The sequence below is a fragment of the Hemiscyllium ocellatum genome, chromosome 4 (assembly GCF_020745735.1).
Source record: "Hemiscyllium ocellatum isolate sHemOce1 chromosome 4, sHemOce1.pat.X.cur, whole genome shotgun sequence".
In the NCBI taxonomy this organism is placed as follows: Eukaryota; Metazoa; Chordata; class Chondrichthyes; order Orectolobiformes; family Hemiscylliidae; genus Hemiscyllium; species Hemiscyllium ocellatum.
In genome coordinates this window covers 33,118,207-33,141,150 of record NC_083404.1, presented here as the reverse complement: position 1 = coordinate 33,141,150, position 22,944 = coordinate 33,118,207, and the positions used below count along the sequence as shown (strand labels likewise).

Here is a 22,944-nt window from a genome sequence, read left to right as displayed (position 1 = left end):
TGTATGAGACAGAATCTCTGGTTTCAGTAGAGGTGAGGGAGCTCACTGACTGCTGAGATGTTCCTGACTTTCCTAGGTTTTGGAGCCTGTGAGGCTCCATCTCAGCTTGCTACACCGTAACTGTGAAGGGATAGATTGGCCATTGTTACACAAAGCAACATGTGATAATATTGAGGTAGAGATGGTGGAGTGTATGGAATTGTAATGGGAGACAAATCTCAATTCCTAGGACCCATCTCATGATTATCCCTCGCATGACCCAGCCATACCTCACACAGCTAGTGATGGGCCGCAGTTAAGTGGGATGATAAATGTTCAGGACGAGGATTAGAGCATCATTCACCCTATGTGTACCATTAGTAAAAACTCTTGCATGATTGCCATGTTTGATGATTTGTGCAATGAACAAAGACGTCATTTCAAAGGCATACAACATCATGTCACTCACATCGAAAGCAACTCCTCCTATCTCTCTGCAAAGATGCAACTTGAGGTTTGAAAACCTTTCAGAGTGTTGCACACTCTTCATAAACTGTTGCAGCTGAGCAGAGCTTGGAATACCCAGACTCCTTACAGTTGTCCATGCTTAATCTCACTCTCTTATTATGTGCGGGAATTGAAAATCCAATTTTTGCCTTAGTGTCTCCCTGCTGTGTGAGTATCTGAAGCTGGTGCATGATCTGAGGTCTCTTATGATGATGCATCTTCACAGGGAGTCAGGTCCTCTGAGAAGTTACTATCTTTCTCGAAGACCACCTCCTCCAGGGCACTTTGAAGATTAAAGAAATATCTTGAAAAATATTTGAAGTGATGGTTATACACATACTCATCTCAACTAATTGCAAACAGCTTGTCGACGTAAGTGAGTGCTCAATGAATGCGGCTGCTCGATACTTAATTTTGTCACGAGGTAGTTAGGAGATTCCAACTCTCCACCTCCACAACCAGATATGCCAAGATCCCATTAATATGCAGAGAAAGTGAGATGGTTGGAGCACTTCTGTGACCCTGTTTCTCCTTCTGTTCTGCATTCTTTTCCTATAAAAGGAGGAAGGGAGTTTTGAATAAGAATCATGATATGCAATGAACAGTTGGATGGACAGAAGTAGTTGAAGGGGAGATGAGAGAGAGGCCTAATATTACTTCAAGATAAGGGGGCAATGTCAGTTGTGGACAGACTCATAAGGATGTGAGGATGTGCATGGACAGAGAGGTAGTTGTACCTGAAAGGTAAGCTAGCATGAGCAGTGAAAATTCAGAGCAGGGCATTAGTTTGATATACACATCAGTATATTGGTGAACATATTCATCTTTCCTACACTACTTAGTGGGAAAATCACTTTCAACATTGCATCCACAAGCATAACCCTACACCCCTACTTCTGACCTCATGGACTTCATCTGGCTAACTGTTTCACGAGCAAGTCACTTCCTCCCAGTAGGAAAGAGTACCCCAGAATCCCATCCAGAAATGCAGGCACAACCTGTCAGCTTGTGGAATGCAGCCTGTCAGTTCCTTTTGTTCTAAAAGCTAAAAGCTTGGCATGTCCCTTTCAACACTGAAGTTGAAATTACCTTCATACTAACTCACATTAGTGAGTTGGAAAATCTGGAAATAATAGGCAATGCTGTGACTGAAGTTAAAACAAAGTACACTGATAGACATGCCAAATCTATTACTTCTAATAGTCACATAACTGCTACTTCCCCATTCACTGTTCCTACTGTATTGGGACCTATCCAGCCTATTGAAACCAGTGTTGTCAGGATCAGCCTCATGTAACATACAACACTGGCTATTTATAATTATATTATTTGTTGCTTTAATTCTTCTCCAATTCATTCTTAAAGCAGTGACTCACATTGAGCTAAAGGGTTGCCTACTTGGGGATTATTTGTTAACGAAGCCACACAAAGAGAGCCATCAGTCTCATTAACCACGGGCATCAAAATGTAAACTTGTATATACACAGGCACATAGGAACTTTATAAGAAGTTGGGATAAGAAGTGTAGCTGATTTCCCTCTCCCTCCCCTCCTTAGCCCATAAAACTAGTTTTAGCAATCCCAAACTGATTCAGGGATTAATAGTCTTTTGTATCTTTGAATTATTTGAAATTGGTCAATCCTGCTATAGAGATATTCTGTTTGCCTTCTATGTTTGTATATTACAGGTTGATCTCACATTGTGATATTTTCTCTGTTAGGTGAGCTGAGCTTCTGCTATATTCCTGCAGATTGGTGATTCTCTATGTTAAGGTCACAAATTCACCCAGTTCAGCCTTGGTCTGATTTAGTTCATGTTTGCACACCTTTTGTCCTATTCATTCTCAACTGTATTCCATTTGCTTTTCTGACCCACACAATTCAAAAAGACCGAGGCAGGAAAACAGGGTCATTCACCACAGCAGGTGGCCAGGGGCAATGTCAGGTCAATGGAGTCCAAGCTAAACAGCAATTATTGAGCATCATAATCTCATTGGGAAGCATACACTGAAGTGTGCTGGGAGTCAATGTGGGACTTCAAGTGGTTGACTGTGAAGTATAGAATAGTGCACCTGAATCTCAGTACGTGCAGGTATCACAGCATGAAGCACTGTACTGTTTGTAGAACTCAGAAAGGGATTGGTTAGTGCTAAGTTGACAGCCATATTTCACAGAATCATAGGAACATATAGTACAGAAAGAAGCCATGTGGCCTTTGTGAGCCTGTTCTGGATTGCTAAAAGAGCAATCATTTTTATTCTCACATCCCTACATTTTGTTCATAATGCTAAGAATCCTCATCCTCTGAAACCTTGTCTAATAGATTTTGAAAATTATTTACAGAATCTATTTTCATGACATTGACAGGTACATGCTTCAGGATTTGACACCTCGAAGTGAGAAAAAGTCTTCTAGACTTTTCAACAATGATCGTCAAATTAACGGTATCTAATTATTGACTGATTTCACAGAGAAGATGAGATTTTTCTTTATCAACTCTATCCAAACCTTATTGCTATCAGTGATTCTTTTAATGGATGAATTATGTGACAATATTTAATTTCAGAAACGTATAGTAGAGCATATTGACAGCTACATGTTCTTCTCCTCTAACATTTACTGCAAATGGAATAACTTGTAGAGTTATGAGGAACAGCCAACACAAGAACAATGCTCTGAATGGCTTCCTTCTGGTTGTATGAATGCAAATTGTGCAAACAAAATGGTTGAAATGTTGATAAATAAAAAGATTTATTACAAAGATATTATTGAGTTCCACTGCAGAAAATAACCCTTCAGAATGTAATTGAAGAAGAGTTAAATTAGGCAAGGACTTGATATAAATAATAGGCATAGTTTCAATATAGGATTATAGATATGAAAGCAATCACTTCTAGGGAAAGGGGGCTGGTTCGTGTCTCTTCTCAGCAGGGAAAGGCTACCATCTTGAGAATTTTTTAAATGTACATAATGATGTATTATATATGCAAGACTATACATGTTCCATGTTCAACTTTAATAATAAGACAAAATAGGCATTGAGAAGATTTAGTTCCTTAATGCAATATAAATTAAAATACTAAATATCAATATTATTTTAATTTGACTGCTACGTAGAAATAAAATCTGCAGTCAGAGTTCAAACCCACATTCTGTAGAAGTATGATGATGCAACTACAATAGCAGTTATTGCAGAAGGATTCTGAATAAATTATGAAATTCAACTAACCAAACAATTTATTTTACATCTGATATTTTACAAGAATTCACAAAGGATAATTGATTTTGTTTTATGAATACTTAATAAGGTAAACATGGTCAAGCAAATTTGAAAGCAATACATCTTTTGAGCTTTTGGCTGTCAAAGTGAAGTTTTAGAATTTTAATAAGGTAAATGCATTCATTATCAGCCTGTGACAATGTTGGCCATTGACCCATGCACATTCCTACCAACGTATACAGCTTTCAAGAAACCTGCTATATTATTCATATGGCACGTCAGATTAAAAGAAAAACATACTATAATAATGTTTCCATAGTGTACAGATACTGTACAAACAAAGCATAAATGCAAGCAAACAGATTTATTTTGTGTCACTGTTTTTGCTCTATACGATACACATTTCAGTTAACTTGCATTGAATTATACACAGTACCTTAACGATTTAATGTATTTTTCTCTAAAACGTTTCTGGCCAAACAGACAGTAATGCAAAACTATGAAGATTTGCTAAATGGTGAAAATTAATAGATTTAAATACACAACATGCACATATAGCCACCCTCTCATCACCTTAATGGCTTGTTTTACACAGATTAGAAATCATAACCATGAAAATCACTATTCACATAGGTAACAGAATAAAGGTCAATTCGTTAACACCAGATTAAATTTCTTGCACCCTTTCCCAGAGATCACTGACTTTTTTGAAAATTCCAGGTTCTGCAAATCATACCCCTTCTTGCTTGATATAGGTCAGTGAATCAGTTAAACATTATCCATGATGTGTGACTTTACATTGATGAAATTGATACAAAAATGAAAATTGGCATAATTTAATAACTTAAATTCAAATTGGTTTCAAACTTGTCTGCTTCCTTTTACAAAATTACCTTATAAGTTAACTCATTCCACATTCTAGTAAACTTAGTAAGGTTTTATATTCATAGTTGGAAATGAAAATTACCTTCCGTGCACGGATTCTGCGTTGGTGTTTTGATGCTTTCTATCTGATGCTGTTCACTGTTGAAATCAACACGATAGATCAATGACAAAGTGAGTCCCATGTCCTTATCAATAGTCCAAAATGACAACCTCCATGCTGTTCCCAAAGAGGATTTGATGGACCATCATTAACCTGAAAGAAATGATGAAAACGATAGAAGGGTTAAGGAAAGTCTTGAGTAGAGGCAGATTTCCTGCACTAATGACCTGCTTGAAGCAAATCTGCTTCACAGTTTGAATTAGCTTCACCTGTCTCAAACCGCTTGCTGCTTCTCTAATAAAGGCAAGAAACGGCTGTTCAATCATAACAGCTCCTACGCAAAGAGCTAAAATTAACAATTATTTTACACTTGACGATTACGCATTTCTAGTTGTGTTCTGCTTTCATTCAGGCAATCTATACTGTTAAAATTAACAGAACAGGAATTGCTTGAAGTCCTCACTACTTTTCCAGTCAAATATTTAAAAATCTGCCCTATTCTTTGTAACAATAGTGGTCAGACATGATATAATGACAATACATGATTATTGGTTAGAACGTTTGTTGATATCTATTTTTTAAAGCAGCAACATATAGAATACAGGCTTAAGACTGGAGAGCAAATTGAACTGAACAAAATCTGACCAGCATTTGTAGATCAAGGCACAACAAATATTTTATACAGTTCTCCTTTCTATGAATGATAAAATCATACTGTTTACATTATTGGTCTGTTGCATCTGATTAGAGTAAATCAGCACTTATGTAATCATTCACAATAATTTCTGTAGATATATAACATAAGCAACAGTGCTTTCATTTTAGACAGATCACATATGTCACTGGTAAAGCATGAATGGGTCACAGGTTCTTAATTACCATTATTGCACTGCTCACTATTGTTACCTTTGTGTATTATATGGCAATATTGATCAGAATAAATCAGAACAGATGCTTCACATAGCCAAAACCTTCACCAGCACTTTTCTGCTTATAGAAAACATCAAGGATTTAAGCTGTCTCAGCTAACTTGATGCTGAAATACTCATTCATACCATTGCTACTGGACTCATCTATTCCAATGCTCTCATCATTGATCTCCCAATTCTATTCTCTGTAAACTTGAGATCATACAAAACTCTGCCATATCTTGAATCACAGGAAGTTGCATTCCCACGTCATTCTTGGGCTCACTGATTTACATAGTTCTTCAATAAGCAACATCTTAAGGATTAAAATTCACATTCTTGTTTTCAAATCGCTCTATGTCTACACTCTGACTATTCCTGTAATATTCTCCAATCCTAAACTTTCTGGGATGGTTGCGCTTCTTAAGTTTAAGCATTTTGGGCATTTCCAATTATAACTGCTCCATCTTAGTGGCCATGCCTTCAGTTTGCTCAGTCTCAAAGCTCTGGAATTTCTTCCCTCCAACTCTCTATCTCACTTTCTTTCATTAAGTATGAATGTCTAATTACACAAAAAACCTCAAGGTCAAACCAGCCACATGAGTCTGCAAGCCTGACAAGGAAACTAATAGTCATCCTCAACAATCATGACTACATTTGACATTCCCTTCTTCTAGTTGTAGTTTCAGCACTGGCTGCCCTCTAGTGGTGGTCTACTGAAGCTGCTGAATATCCAGATTTGTGATTGAATCCTATTCTTAATTGAACAGTGGCCTGAGCAGTAACCTATTAATTTGACGCCATCAAGAAAATACTATTCCACAGCTCCATTAACCACCAGCAAGGGGTTGGGTACATCTTTCAGTCCCAGAGGTATGACTCACCAATCAAAAATATTCATTATTTTCAAATTCCAGTCATGCCAGCTTAAATTTTTGTCAGTTGATAGCTAACTTTAGTGGCATTACTGTGATTCTGGATCTATGGCACATCCACACTTTTTATTTACAGTTCCTTCACCTGTGTAAAAGCTAATCTTTATTTCAAGTGTTGCCTCGAAAGAATAATTGACTCAATTTAAATTTTAAAAAAAGACTTGCACATTTTTCTAGATGGGGGTCCAATTCATGTATTTTTATTCAACATGTAACATACTCAAGTTTATGAAAAAATAGTAGGGGAATGGACGCAATTTGATGGCACTTTGAAAGAGCCAGCACAGATACAAGGGGTCATTTGGCCTCTTTCTTTGTTGTAACATTAATGCTTCTAAAGCATTCCTTGAAAACCTGGCTCATTGACCAAGCTTTTGAACATCTGACCTAACACTTGCTTATATGGCTTGTTGTCAATCTTTGTTTTATAGTGTTCCTGACGGATGCCTTGGGAGATTTCATAGCATTATAGGCATAACTTATGTTGATGTGTTTATCTCAAAAAACTTGTTTGATCGAGTTCTGAAATCTGCTACAAAAGTTTATTTTTTTAAGCTTTTCAAACATATGAATTTGATTTTCATGCTATATTTTGACCAAAGATGTAAAATTGCTTTAAAATGTTGTAATTATAAAAAGTAAACAGAGTAAGCATCTTATTTTATCATTCTTGCACAATTCAAAATTTGACATTGGAATGCGACTTGCATTTATATAGCAACTCCAAAATCGAAAAAGCTTCCCCATTTTCTATACACTCAATAGCAAATGAAGTATATGTTCGACATTGCATTTGGAAGAAAGCAGCTTGAGTAATGCAGCAGCCTCTCAAAATTGAACTGTGAACCTCAATTCTGTACTCAGGTTCTGTAGTCAGTTTAAACCTACAGCCTTCTGACTACTACACAACTTGCATCCACTGAGATAAGCAAATACTTTCTTTAGAGAATGGTTGAACCAATTTTACCAACAGCATAGAGTCATCGAGATGTAAGCACAGACACCGACCCTTCAGTCCAACTTACCTATGCTGACCAGATATCCTAAATTAATCTAGTCCCATTCACGAGCATTTGGCCCATATCCGTCTAAAGCCTTCAATGAGTTTTTGGAAATTCTAATAAATGACAAAACGTATACTGATGGGTTTGAAGAAAATTACCAATTCCAAATTGAGTACAAAAAGGAGACCTTGTCTCTGCACTCATAATGCCATCTTTTGGTATGACTAATGATTAAAAAAAAATCATTTCCATTATGATGAATAATAAAACCCATCTGTAACAGCCAAACAAAATGTTTGCATTCTATTAAAATAAACAGGTTAAAAAAAAGCTTGCCATTATAGATACAAAACAAAATAATTAAAAATATATTAAAACAACATGCAATTTTAATTCAATCAATTTATGCAATGATGTAATTGATAGAAGAATTAGCTGCAAATGCCTGGCTGGAATTACACAATTTTATAACAGTATGTTGCAAAATTATTCAGGAATAACTTATAGAAATGTCAAATACATTAATGCTAATGGAGAAATTATTTACAATAATGTCACATCTTCCTGGAAACAGGTGTCACTATATTAAAGTAAAACAACATTACAAATTAGAAATGCACACCAGCTATATTTTATAAATCATAAACCATGGCTATGACAAGCTCAATGTTGGGGCTTAAATTACATGCAGTAGACTCAACTTTCACACCAGTCTGCCATAATTCAACATTGCCAGACTAGTTCACCACAAACTATGGAATGGGATCACACCAGAAATATATCACACAGAAATGAAGTCCAAACCACCAATACCCATCTCACATGGCATCCAACTTGTATAAACATACTGTTTAAAAATACTTTGCTTGGCATATGGTAAATTGCTTTCCAATTGAGATTAAAAATCCAGGAGGTTTCAAGAAGAATTGGAGAGTTCAATTTGATTGAAGTTTGGTGATATGCTAATTAATTATTTCACTTCACGATCTGACAGATCTCATCCAATGGAGAATACAGTATGAGAGATATTTCACTGAGCGCATCCTGAAGTAACACTTACATTGGAACAGCAAACAATTGAGAAAATAGTTATGAAGCTGTTGCTAATTTTGAGGTACTTAATCAGGTTTCGTTTCTGTCAAATGGATGAAGGCAGCCATCTGTCTCAAATGCAGAGACAGCTGCAAGGTGGGCTGCTAGCACATTCTACCATTGTCACGGAAACAGACTAGGAAATAAAGCCTTCATCAGCTACGTAATTACACAGAAGGCTTGTGACGAGTGTAACTGGTGCAGAGTATTTCTATAGCACAAATTTATTTCTGAAAAGAGAGGCACGTTGCCGAAGCATTCATTTTGCATTTATCAAAGCAAGTGTACGAATGCCAAATTTCAAATGATCACAGCAATTTATGCTTGAAGTGAAAAAGATGCTAGTTTATTGGAAGGTTTGGGTGCATTGTTGCTATGGCAAATGCAATGGGTCTCGTGCTCCTAGTTATGTCAAAAAAAATCCAACATTTGAACATATCACTTTTGACTGCAGGGAACAGATATCTCGCTTGAATGTATGTCACTTCTGGCAAGCACAAATCAGCCATGTTACAAACTCACTAATTACCTTAAGTTGATTGTTAGTGTAGCTATTAGCACACTTAGGATTCTTCACCAAGTGATACCCAATCATGGAATACAGGTAACAGCAGAGGTACTCCTACAATTCTAGCTTCTTCACATTCCAATTTTAATGACACAACCATTGGTGGCTGAGTGTTCTGTAGCCTAGACCATAAGCTCTAGAAAATCCTCCCTACAACTCTCTACCTCAAATTCTTCCTCTAAAGCATTCTTAAACGTGTCTCTTTGACCAAGCTTTTGGTCATCAACCTAATTACACCTTTTGAGACCTTGCATCATATGTTGCTTCATAATGCTTATATGAAGTGCCTTGATATGTTTTATTGCTTTAAAAGTGTGGTGTAGATTTAGATTCTGGTTACTGTAACAGAGAGGATTCACAAATGCATATTTGAACTTTCCAATGATGTTTGCCAAAGTACCACATAACAGGCATTTTTTTTTAAAAAAGCAATTGACATTAAATAGATGGTGATGACTTGAATACAAAATTGACTAGGTTCTGGGCAGACATAGCACAGGAGAGATTTTATCCAGATTGGAGCAGCTGATGGGGTCCTCCAGGGATCAATAATCAGATCATAAAATTGTTTGTTTCTTATAAATGTATTTGACTCGAGTTTAAGTTTGCAATGTTAGTGCTGAAGAACAGATCACAGAAAGTATTCACAAAAAAAGAAAAAAGGAGAAAAAAGATGTAAGTCCTTACCTTGCAAATTTAAATATTTCAAACCACTTCAACATACATAGAGTCATGGCGCTATGCAGCACAGAAACAGACCCTTCAGTCCAACTCATCCATACTGACCAGATTCCCTAAATTAATCTAATCTCATTTGCTAGTATTTGGCCCATATACATGTAAACCTATCCTATACATGTAACTATCCAGATGCTTTTTAAATTTTGTAATTGTACCAGCCTCAAACACTTCCTCTGGTAGCTCATTTCACACACACATTACCCTCTGTGTGAAAAAGTTGCCCCTTAAGTCCTTCTTATATCTTTTCCCCTCTCACCTCAAACCTTCCCTCTAGTTCTGGACTCCCCCACCCCAGGGGAAAGACCTTATCTATTTATCCTATCCATGCCCCTCATGATTTTATAAACCTTTATAAGGTCACCCCTTGTCCTCCAACGCTCCAGGGAATACAGCCCCAGCCTATTCAGCCTCTCTAAATAGCTCAAATCCTCCAACCCTGGCAACAGCTTTGTAAGTTTTTTCTGAAGCTTTTCAAGTTCCACAACATCCTTCCAATAGGAGAGAGATGAGAATTGCACACAATATTCCAAGAGTGGTCTAACCAATATATAAATTATATTTAAATAAATTATAAACTACTTCAACATTAAGAAGGTCGTCTCAGACACCAAGGGACTGATTTTTACTTGTGTCAGTTCTAAATAGCTCAGAAATGGTGAGAAACTCACTGAAAGATCAATGTGAGTAATGTGATCAACAAATCAAATTTCATCAGCCTATTTTTCATTTGTTCATGCGATTGTTTGCAAAGCTAGCAATTATTGCCCTTGCTAAATGGTGGTGGTGGACTATTTCCTATTTATAAGTGATGTGGGTACATCCACTGTGCTATTAATGATGGGGGGGGGGGGGGGAAAGGGGGGGAAGGGGGGAGGGGTGGTGGTAGTTTCAGAACTTTTGCCCGGTGATCGTGAAGGAGGAACAATATCATTCCAACCCAGGATGGTGCCTGACTTGGATACAAGCTTACTTTTCACACCAAGCACTCAGCCTTACGTGACCTTACTGTAAATAGTATTCTAGTTACAAACCACTTGCTGGCCATAACCCTTTGCTTCCAGCCTCTGAGCCAGTTTTGAATCCAAATTGCCCTTCCTTTTTGATCCCACAGATCAATCATACATGTTTTCCTCCACACTAGAACAATGGTCAACAAAGATATGCATCTCAAAGTTTTCTTACAGTGCTTTCTAAATGTTAATTACGCAACAAAATAGGTAACTGGAACCATTCTGAGAAATCGGGGGAAATGTGAAGTGATTTTCTCCATTTGGAAGATTTGGTAACATTTATAAAAATGTCATCATCAATTTAAATTTAAATTGGAAATTGGTGAAAACTGAATTTGGGATAACATTTTTATTCAGTAATAAAGTGTGGCATGGCATAACAAGCAACAATAGAGTTAAAAATATTACTCCAGGGCAAATTATAAAAGTGTTCATGATGGGAGAGTTAGTGAGTGAAGGGACAAAACAATATATCCCAGATTTCTCTTGTATTATTAAATCCATTCAATCATTGTAACTCACCAGTAGATATACAGGCAATGAAAATAAGTATTCCTGAAATTCCATAAAGGATCTTCTTTTTGTTTGTGGTTTCTCTGATCAAAGGCCAGTTCTTGGTGATTGTTTGCTGAACCAAGTCATGTGCTTTTTTTTTAAACTGTGGACATGGTGAGGAGTCGTGCAAAAGTAATTCTGAGTAATCTGTAAGCACACCAAGATATCCCTATATACTCTTAAACATCTCATGCTGCCTTGTTTTTTATTCATTTTGAATGGCATTTTGCACGCTCTGGATATTTTATGAAAACCTATGAAGGAATTTATAATTTTAATCTCCTCAAGAAAATCAAGTCTGCAAACAACATAGCACGAATTTCTGTGAATATGAAAAGGGCCTTCACTTTAGCCAGAAAAGTGCTGGAGACCCGATTTTGAATGCAACGCCCTCAAACCCGGAAACTGTCATTTTCACCAGAGGAGAATGGGTGCTGGTTGTCGATGGTACATCAGTGGTTCACAGACGCAGCAAACAGATGCAAATTTTGTCAGTGCGATGTGCAAAACATGACTTGCAGCCTTTAGGCACATGAACAAAACATGGGGGTGGGTAGCAAGTAGATGGTGGCGACAGTTGCCATATGGATGAGAGTTGCAGTTGTTTGGAGAGAATGGGTACCAACTGGATGTAGAGTATAGCTTTCAAATGAATGTGGGGAGAATAGGATTCCAGACAAGTGGAGCCAATAGGTAGCTGGTGATTGGCAAGAGGTTTTAGGGTCCATCTTTGAAGAGTTAAGAGATATTTTTGGACAGATCCTGTTTCCCTTTTCGGAGGGGTCAGGTGCCCTTTGGGATCCTTATAATTAGACATGAATGTGTGTAAGTAGTTACAGTGGGAACTAATAAACAATCAAGGCATTTAAATCCCCGATATTTTTACATTTGTGTCCAAAAATATTGCAGTTGAAAAAATACTTGTAATTTCACCACACTGTCTGTTGACCGAAGCCTGCGGCTATCATTATAGTGTTGTTGTGCTTGTGGGCTAATGGTTTCATAGCTCCAAGTATTTATATGGGGCTATGAATATAAATGGTTATAAAAGATTATGAGTAGATAGAGCATGGTGCTGAAAAAGCACAGCAGGTCAGGCAGCATCTGAGGAGCAGGAGAGTTGATGTTTCGGGCAGGACCCTTGATCAGGACTGCTGTGCATTTTCTAGCGCCACACTCAATCTACTCTGACTCTCCTGCTTCTGTAGTCTTCACTCTTTCTAAGAGGTTAAGTATTTGAAATAAATGTACCTTAAAGGAATTAAGCTCTTGAAGGAGTTTATATATATTGAATGTGCTTTTTTTTAAATCAATGAGAGCTTTTCTTAAAATAGTGAACTCATCAATGGACACTTACAATGGGAATTTATTTTCTTTTAGCGTGGCTGTTGGAGTCTGCCCATGGTTTATACTGAGTGAGTGCTATAAGGGGTGATAGGTGGGATCACATACAGGGACTGAGTTGGCATATGGGCTTTAAAGGCAATGGAAGGACAGAAGGAGATTTTTTGTACAGGCACATAAGTTGGAATAGAGTTTTTTTAAACAATCAGGATGAAATTCCACATCACCAAGGCAGCTCTTTTACACAGCCCACCTCTGCACTGGGCAACTCCTACGGCTGTCACCAGTGTTTCCATTCCTGTTAAACCTGCCCTTCCCAGGGATGAATATTAGAAATATAGGCACTCTACCCCATGTTGGCTTTGTGAAGTCAAGAGTTTTTCCTGACTCTACAATCCCAGTTGGGGACGACACATTCAGAAAATAATTAAGAGCATTATGAATTCAAAGGCCACACTTGCATGGACTGTAAGTAAATATAAGTTCCCAACTTCCAAAATCATGCCAACTTCATGAGTCAGATGATTTTTCATGTTAATGATTTTCATAAAACAGGTTAAGAATAAATTGTTCATCAATCTTCTTTCAGATTTTGCAAGGTCGTTGAAATACTTATTCATGTTTTTAACTTTGCTAAAGTTAACTAGCATTATTTTTCCCAAGGTCCAACATATTTGTGACTTTCTACCAGATGTTAGATTACTCCATGTTGTAATTTCCTCATGGCTGTATTCTTAAAATGCTTCAAACTCCATTTTCATTAGACATCACATGAGGGATTACATTTTTAAAATATTGTATTCACTGCAAAGCATGACCTGAGCTTGTGAAAAGGGCTATAAAGAAGCAAATACAGGCATTCCTTCCATTACTTTTTATACATCTGTGCAATTTGCTATGTTAACATTCTAAAACAGAAAACTTTCAAAAATCTTAGCAATAACAGTTTCAAAAAAAGTTTGGCCCAATGGGGATGCTAGTTGTGACTCTTTCTGTTCTAATCCCATTTTTCCATTTCTTCAGTGTATAGAAATAAGAGAAATAATTTGCAATCATGTCGTGCCTTACAGACCTCAGAACAACGCAACGTGCATCAGAGCACAGGGAGTCCTTTTAAACTGTACTTTTTTTGTCATACCATAGGAAAACATGTTTCATTTTATGATACTTACCCAAGGATTGATATGGGAAATGGGGATGGCAAAGGAGGACTGGGTGGTTTGGGGATAGAATGTTATGAAATAAGACCAATGGCATGATCAGAATTAAATGGCATGGGTTGGTATTTAAAGACATACTCCTGCAATAAAAACACTACTTGTCTGTAACTGCTTTGCAGCTCTCTGATAGTATTTAATATAAAACTTGCCTCATTTATCTTTATCATAATAGTAATTGTTTTCCAAAAAATGCTATTTGGCTAGAAAAGCATGAATTTTTGTGAATGGAAGTTGATTTAACATTTCTTTCTTAGGGGAATGATATTGTCTATTGGATATCCCAAAATCATTTAGAAGATTTTTTTTAGAACAATGTTAACTAATAGATTTGTATCTTTGAGGGAGGAATCGAGGGTCTTTCTTTTATATTATCGTCTACCATTTGGTCATTTTGTATTGTTTGGTTTCATCACCTATTCCCTTTCTCAAAATGCTGGCAAACATTTCTATCAACCAAAAATGAGACATCATAGGTTGGATAAAAATGCACAACCTGATGTGCCTCCAGTGTGAATTGTTCTTACTACTGTCCTCCAAAGTTAAAAATACTACTGTGCATCAGCTCAGAATAAGGAGGGGAGGGGATGGACTTTGATGGGTATGAAACAGGCATGAAGCTTGTGTCCTCTGCACCAATGTATCTTGTTTACTATGAGTAATATGATCCCTGCTAAAATAGGCAGTGAAGTTTGAGATGGAAATGGGGCCATAGATCTGGAAAATGTTCCAACATCATCCTGTTGATAAATTTCTACATTCCTTCTTATAGATGGTACCTCTGAGTGACAGAGGTGAAGGGAGTGAATATTTGATGATAATCAAGTGGATTGCTTTGTTCTATATGGTGTCAAGCTTCTTGAGTTTTATTGGAACTGCACTTATCTCGAAAGTGTTCCTTTTAGATGCTGATGGTTTTTGGGGAGTCAAGAAGTTAGTTACTGACCACAGGATTCCTAGCCCTTGATCTGCTGTTGGAGCTACACTATTTACATGGCTAGTCCCGTTCAATTTCTGGTCAGTGGTAAACCCAGGATTTGATAGTGGGGGATTCAGCAATGGTAATTGCATCAAATGTCAAGGGTCAACTGTTAGATTCTTGAAAGTTGGATTTCATCACTGTCTGGCACTTATGTGACTTGTTACTTGCCACTTTTCAGCCCAAGCCCAAATACTGCTATTTTTGAACATGGACTGCTTAAGTACCTTAGGAGTCATGAATGGTGCTGAATGGTGTGCAATCATCCCCACTTCTGATCTAATAATGGAGGGAAGGTCACTGATGAAGCACTGAAGATATTATCCTTAGGAACTCCTGCAGAGATGTCTTGGTGCTGAGGTGACTGACCTTCAACAACTATAACCACCTCCTTTTGAGGTAACACTCCAACCATCGGGACTTCAAAGTTAAGCTGAGTTCTGAAGAGCTCAAGGAGGTGAATGAACTCACGCTCTCTGACCTGGGTGCTATTAAAAGAAATGGTAGTGGTTCTTCCCTTTACAGACAATATTCTTTTATCTTGGCTTGTGTTGACTTCCACCCCCTGTACTTCCACTGGGAGTAGAGCAGAAAGGTATTAAAATTTAACACCCACAGTTTTTAAAGTTTAATTGCACATTTCACCTTTTAAAACTCTCACAGTCCCTTTCTGATCCAATGGTACTGACAAGCTATTTACTGTTTTAGATATATGTCAAAATAAGATCATAAATGTTTGACATAAGCTGTATGGAATAAAAACTTTAGGATGATGTGATAATTATGACTTGTACTAAATGTGGGACTTTCAAATCTCTTCAATCATAGTTCTCTTTAAGGTGCATATGCCACAACCTGAATGCCACTCACAAGGTATGTGCACATTGGTGTATGCGCATGGCTGTGCAAAAGAGTGGCCATCCACTTAAATCATCTGCACATTTTGAGCAAAGTTAGACGGGACATTGAATTCAAGGAATGGGACCCTGTTCAGGATTGAATTTGATCCCTCATCATTTTCAATCGAGAGAAGCAATGTGTGGGTGTCCATGCATGAAATTGTGCAAGTTCATAAACTAATCATTAATACATCTGTGGCTCACCTCATCTATTTTCAAAGAATGACTCAGCCACCAGAAGAGAGCTAAAAAAAAGTTGTTCTGTTTCCAACTAAAAAAAAACTGCAATGTTTTTGCTGCAATAATTTAATATTTAAGATAGCAGCAAATGGTGTAAAGCAGCAAAGGATGATCAGCCATGATCATATCGAATAGTGGAGCAGATTCAAAAGGCCAAATAGCCTACTCCTGTTTCTATTTTTGATGTTTCTATGGGTTATTCTAATTCAGTTCACCACAGAGACTTGTTTTTACACTGGCAGTGCAGTCATTCAGATAAATTATGGGATTGAGGTCCTCAATACTCTCTAAGGAGAAGATTAAAGATCCTATTTCAGTCTATGAAGATGAATAGCAGACGTCTTCTGACTTCCCATTCAACATTTATTCCTCAATTTATTCAACCAAAAAACAGTTTATATCGTTATCATCTCATTGCTGCTTGTGAGCCATGGCTATTTCTCCACCAATAATTCAGCTTCCAAATATCTGAATAGGTGTGAGGTCATTTTACATGACTTGAGATGATGCAGACTATTTATTTTACAATATGATGCTTTTAAATAAGGCAAAGGAAGTGGCATATAAGGGCAACTTTCATCAATTGGGGTGCGCCTCACAGGTTAACAACTATTTATAAATTTGTAATAAATAATTTATCGCTGTAGAGACCATGCTTTCCTGTGTAGTTAATATCAAGGCGAAACAAATCTACAAGCATAATTTATGAACCAAATCTGCAGTTTGAGAGCATTCTTCTTCTCAAATAGCTTCACTTCTGTACGAATTCATTTCAATAGTATATCAGATTTTAGAGGTTTCTGTGCATATTTAAAAATATCTTAGTGAAACAAAGCAGAGAAGATAGTAATTTCCAACTTATGGATTCATGAGGTGGAGTGCTTACACCATCTGGTTCCACTAAGATAGAAGGATTTTTTTGAGATTCCTCCTCCACTAAGTATTCCAAATGACTCCGGGTGCTCCAAGTTTTCACACAAATGAGCTGAATCTTATGCTTTTCAAGTTAAGACCGAATAGCAGGGATTTTCACCAATACACCAAGTGAGTTTACTCGCTGAATCTTTCCAAATTTGCCTCATTGTCTGTCCTGCCCTATGGTATGTATCACATGAGTTTCCAGCCCCATTTCATCACACGTTCTTCACAGAACGACAAGCAACTCAGCAGATATCCTAGAATTAATTTGTCTCCCTTGTTCCTGGGCCATCTTGAAAAGACAGTTCAACACCTGAACAAGCACTGTCAGTCTGGATCTGCCCTGCGTGGTTCCTGACATTTGCTGTGGACATGGTAAACAGGGGGCAATGAATGTCCTGCGGTGCTGGCAGGGACCTGGAAGTCCTGCTGGATAGCATAGTGCAGAGATGGGACTTCCTTGTCCCCCAGGACCTGCAGTACTGGCCATGACACCAGTCCATGCTAGACTGATCTAAGGTTGCTACCTTGGTAAAGCAATTTCAACCGTCTATTTGAATTCTCAGCAATGTAGGAAGAAGGTCAACAACTTTCTCTACTCAATGAGCTTAAGTGCCACCATCTTCACTCAGATACCTCACATTCACTCCATTTCTGCTGCTGCACCCACTTCCCACCAAGGGAACTCTTCCACTCTCCACACCCTTGTGCTCTTTCACTCTTACTATTGCCACTCTCCACACCCTTATGCTCTTTCACTCTGACTATTGCTACTCTCCACACCCTTGTGCTCTTTCACTCTTACTATTGCCACTCTCCACACCCTTGTGCTCTTTCACTCTGACTATTGCTACTCTCCACACCCTTGTGCTCTTTCACTCTTGCTATTGCCTGTAACATCAGGGTTCCCTTGCTTGCACCCATCTCAGCCACTGGCTCCATGAACCTTGCATGCCTCTGTGCTGCCTACTCCCTTGCTTGGGACACCTCTTCAGCTGCACCCTCACTCTTAATCTGGACAACAACCTGACTCTGATTGCTCCTAGTGACTGACTGGCCATTTCCAAGTCTTGAACTTAGTGTGGCAGTATCTCCAAAGCAAACACTATCCCTTTTGAATTTACTGAAGACTGTTGACAACCATAAGAAGCTTGCTTCCTTTGTATCTTCATTAAACAGCAACAGAAGATAGAAATAATACAAGTCTCATAGCTCTTACGTTATTGCTCTTGGGGAGGGCAAAGTACAAACAGGGAAGATAAACATCCAGGTGGGGTGAAAGTAACTGAGCACAGTGACAGCAAGTGATGAGCCCAGAGATGAAGCCTGGTCTGCTCCATGAGCTAGGTGCACGTTCCTGGGCACACAGTGTCCTTGCTGCAGCATTGCAATGAGAATTGCCAGTACAGGCCGTGACGTAACATCGAAATGCAGAAGCTGTAGGTGTACTGAAGATATGCCTTGAGGATTCTCAGACACAATGTCTGAGAATGTGGGGTACACTTGGTCAGTGCTCCTGGAGCATGCCCTGAATGTTGGTGGCCAGAGACCAACCTCGAGGTTCATTCAGAGCAAACAATGAGCTGAATTCACCAGTTGCCTGCTCTTGTTTCCATCTCACGTTTCCTTGATGTCTAGCTTCTTTGGTGAATTTGGCAAGGCAAAAATGCTGTAGATCAATGTGCCAAGTTGGGCTATTAACAAGTTGCTTAACAATGAATAATCTGCTTTTATTTGCAACCTGCTGCTGCCTAGTGAGAAACTCACTACATCACTTGTCAAAAGCATAAATGATACACCCAACATTGAAATTAGACTAATTTAACTTCTCAATTGATTTAGCCACAAATCTCACATAGATCAGATCATTCAGATCCTATAAGATTTCATCCAATGGGCCGTGGTGAACAGAGCCGGGTATGAAGGGTTTGTTCTATGGAGCTGAGCTGAAGTCAGACGTGAAGGACAGGTTAGGAGTTGAGGGATTTCTAATGTAAAGTTGGATGTGTTATTCTGGTTGAACAACAGGAAGCAGACCTGAGGATTTTTGTGACTATATAAACAACACTCATTCTCCTACTTCAAACATACAGGACCTGGCCAGGTGGCACTAGGGCATTGTATTTGCTTTTGGCCAGCAAACATTAAGAATCATAATACAGCCTTCAACATAGTAGGTTTATCAAAGGCATAAAAGATTATAATTTATGGACAGATTGTGTATACTTGATTTACAGCAAACTTTGCTTTAACTGGCACCTCATAAACCAGCCCTCTGAATGAGCTGGCAAAAATTTTATACCTCAAATGCTGTATTATTCAGTCCAATTATTAAAGTTTTTCAATTTATTTACCTCAGTGTAAATATCAGCGATGTCTGAGTCAGCTTAGAGTGAGAGTGAGAAGGCTTACTGCTGCTAAGTTTTATTTAAGGCAAAGTTGCATTAATATTTTAGAGACTTATGCTGTAAATACAGGTTGTTTCATTAAAGCAAATTCGCTGTAATGCGATTGATGAATTGCAGACACTATTTCTAAAGCACAAACTTTTAAGACATGTATTGGTTGTAAAACGTTCACATCACCAACACTTTCAGCACTGTTTCTAAAGCGTGATTTTTCTATAATACGGGGTTACACAAGAATGCAACAATCGTGTTATAGTAAAACTACCTGTAGAGTATAACGGTGATGTGTATACCTCATGCATTACATTTCGATTCCTAGTCCTAGACTTCAGCTCAGCTCCATAGAACAAACCCTTCATATGTTCTCCACGGCACATTGGATGGAATCTTATAGGATCGTTTAAATTGATTATATTGACCTCTTCATCAACCGGAAAATTTGATCAACTGACAAATTGCTGGTCCCTTTGGTATTGGTTAATATAAATGTTTGCTGTATATTCAGACATGAATTTCAGTTTCATATAGATATTTTACTAAGGCTTCCACTTGTCCAGTTTTGGGAGCTTCACATTTTGAGTGGGCAATGGTTGTAACAGTTTCTTTCAGCCGCCTTCTCTCAGCAACATTTTTCGAAAGTCAACCACCATGATTTGGATGAGGAGGTACTTCCTGACAATGCACATTGTTCCAAATGTTGGTGGCCCTGTCCAAATGCACATCGAATATCTCCCAAGTGCAGTGACAATTCCTTATCTCCCAAATAACAGTGAACTGTATCATCAAGTTTGTTAGGTGGCATTCATTAAGGGAAGCGTACTGGCCAAGAACTGTATGCGTTCTCTGATCGTTTTCAATATGTGCCCTAAAAATCTCTGAATTTAAAAGATGGAGCACTCAGCTCCTGCACCAATGTAGTGTCTCAATAGTGAATTGGTTTGAAACCCAAAATATGTCACTTTTTTTTTCTCAATTCAATCATGGGATATGGGCTTTGCTGGCTGGCCCAGCATTTATAGCACATCCCTGTCTGTTCTTCAGGTGGGGGGAATGAGCTGCTTTCTTGAGCCACTGCAGTCCATTTGTTGTAGAAATATCCATAATGTTGTTATGGATTTTGACCCAGTGACATTGAAGGATCAGAGATATATTTCCAGGTTAGGACAATGAGTGACTTAGAGGAGAACTTGCAGGTGGTGGAGTTCTCTGCTGCTTTTGTCCTTCTAGATGAGAGACATAATGTCTTTGGAAGGTGTTGTTGAAGTAGCCTGGCCAGTTTCTGCGGTTCATTTTGTAGACGATACACAGACCTGCTACTGAGAGTTAATGGCGGAGAAAGTGAATTTTTGTGCCAGTCAAGTGGGTTACCTTTTGCTCAATTCTGTCAAGCTTCTGGGCTGTTGTTGGATTTACATTACTGCTTATAAATTTGGAGATTTGATCACATTCCTGACTTATGCCTAGTAAATGGTTGACACACTTCTGGGAGTCATGAGGTGAATTACTTGCTGTTGGATTCCTAGCATCCAACCTGATGCAGTGGCCTCAGCATTTATATGGCTAATCCAATTCAGGTTTTTCAGGTTCACATCGATAGTCATGCCGAAGATGTTGATTGGAGATAGATTCCATCAACTAAAGATCCACAGTTCTCAGTAAGTGTCAACATAAGTAGATAAGATGGTCAAGAAGGCATTTGACGTGCTTGCCTTCATTGGTCAGGGTATAGAGTGTAAAAATTGGCAAGTCATGTTGCAATTGTATAGAATTTTAGTTAGATCATGTTTGGAATATTGTGTACATTTCTGGTTGCTACACATCCAGTGGATGTGGAGGCTTTGGAGAGGGTACAGAAAAGGTTTACCAAAATGTTGCCTGGTCTGGAAGGTATTAACTATGAGGAGAGATTGGACAAATTTGGTTTGTTTTTACTTGAATGTCAAAAGGTGACCTGATAGGAATTTACAAGATTATGAGAGCATGGATGAAATGGATAGTTGGAGTATTTTTTTTCGAGGGTTGAAATGTCAATTACTAAGGGACATAAGTTTAAGGTAAAAGTGAAAAGTTTAAAGGAGATGTGAGAGGCACATTTTTACACAGAGGGTGGTAGGTGCCTGGAATCTAAGAGGTAGTGGTGGAGGTGGATACAATAGCAGCATTTAAGAGGTGTCTTGACAGATTTATAGGGAGTGGAGGGAAATAGTCCATGCAGAGGCAAAAGGGTTTTAGTTTAGAAAGGCATCGTCTGGTGGTGCAGTCTTGATGGGCTGAAGGGCCTGTTCTTGGGCTTTACTGTTCTTTGTTCTCTTTGTTCTTTATAAACCTATTGGCTCGTTATTGTCTGTTAAGATTACATAGAAGCTCAAAACTCAATCAAGTGGACTTGTAAAGAACCATTTCAAAGTGAGAGGATAAAACACAAAACACAACTTCAAATACGGAAATATAAAAAAAAATTTAAAAGCTAAATTTAGTAGCATCATCCAGTTTGTCCTGCAGATAATTTAATGCATACATATATTTGCATTAATTATTATAATGCATATTGGAACTTATATTTTGTCTATGGTGTACTGAAAGGGAGAAAACAAAAATAATGATATTTCAAAATTTGAGTGTTATTGGCTCCTCTCAGTTTTGAGAGCACAATAACTATATTAGTAATGAATATAGTTTGAAGTAAGGAGATATATTTCACTTATCCCATTTACAATCTGATGAATCAGTTTAACTTAATAATACATTTCCATTTAGATACTATTTTAATGCCTTTGACATGTGGTGCAATGACTTTTGAGAGATACATTACAAACATATGCAGCTCCTAATTGTTAAAACACTACAATGGTCACAACTGGTACAACAAATGAATACTCACTGAAGCCTGAATCTGGGGAACAGAGCATATGTTGTATCTTCGCAACACTATCCTAATAAGCTGTTGTCCTACTTCAAAACTGGCATGGGGAAGGAAAGAATTTATTATCTAAAATAATGACTATTAGATGTGCATGGGGCAAAACTAAAAGCAAAATTGTCTTGCAATCTGGTGAGATACCAAATTAAATGTAAACACAGACCTAAACATGCCGAACAAGAACTATGACCCTTATTTGTGGACATACTTGCAGATTTTTTTTCCATCTGAAGAAGTGTACCTCAAAATATTTTATTTTTTCATTCTTTATCATTGACCACTGTCATAAATATCCATCTTGAAAGGTCAAGCATGTAAGAGGAGGGTTAGCTGATTTTTCTTTTCCCTTTTCTAACATTAAGTTGCCAACTTCACACATGATTATAAAGAACAATATATTATTAAGTTATGGCCAAAATGTTTAAGTGTTTGCCTTGAAGTATACAATATTGATTTGCTGAATAATTTGTTCCCTTTGGTTGGCACACTAAATCTGCTCAATTGACACTGGAGACA

General features: G+C 37.8%; 1 protein-coding gene across 5 annotated transcripts in view; it reads right to left on the bottom strand.

The window, feature by feature from the left end:
* Positions 1–22,944, bottom strand: part of LOC132815341 (cAMP-regulated phosphoprotein 21-like) — a 346,819-nt gene that overhangs the window by 197,102 nt on the left and 126,773 nt on the right. For all 5 annotated transcript variants that reach the window (XM_060824202.1, XM_060824203.1, XM_060824201.1 and 2 more), the window contains one exon: positions 4,673–4,843. The gene's annotated coding sequence lies outside the window, so the exon portion shown is untranslated. The remainder of the gene's footprint in view (positions 1–4,672; positions 4,844–22,944) is intronic.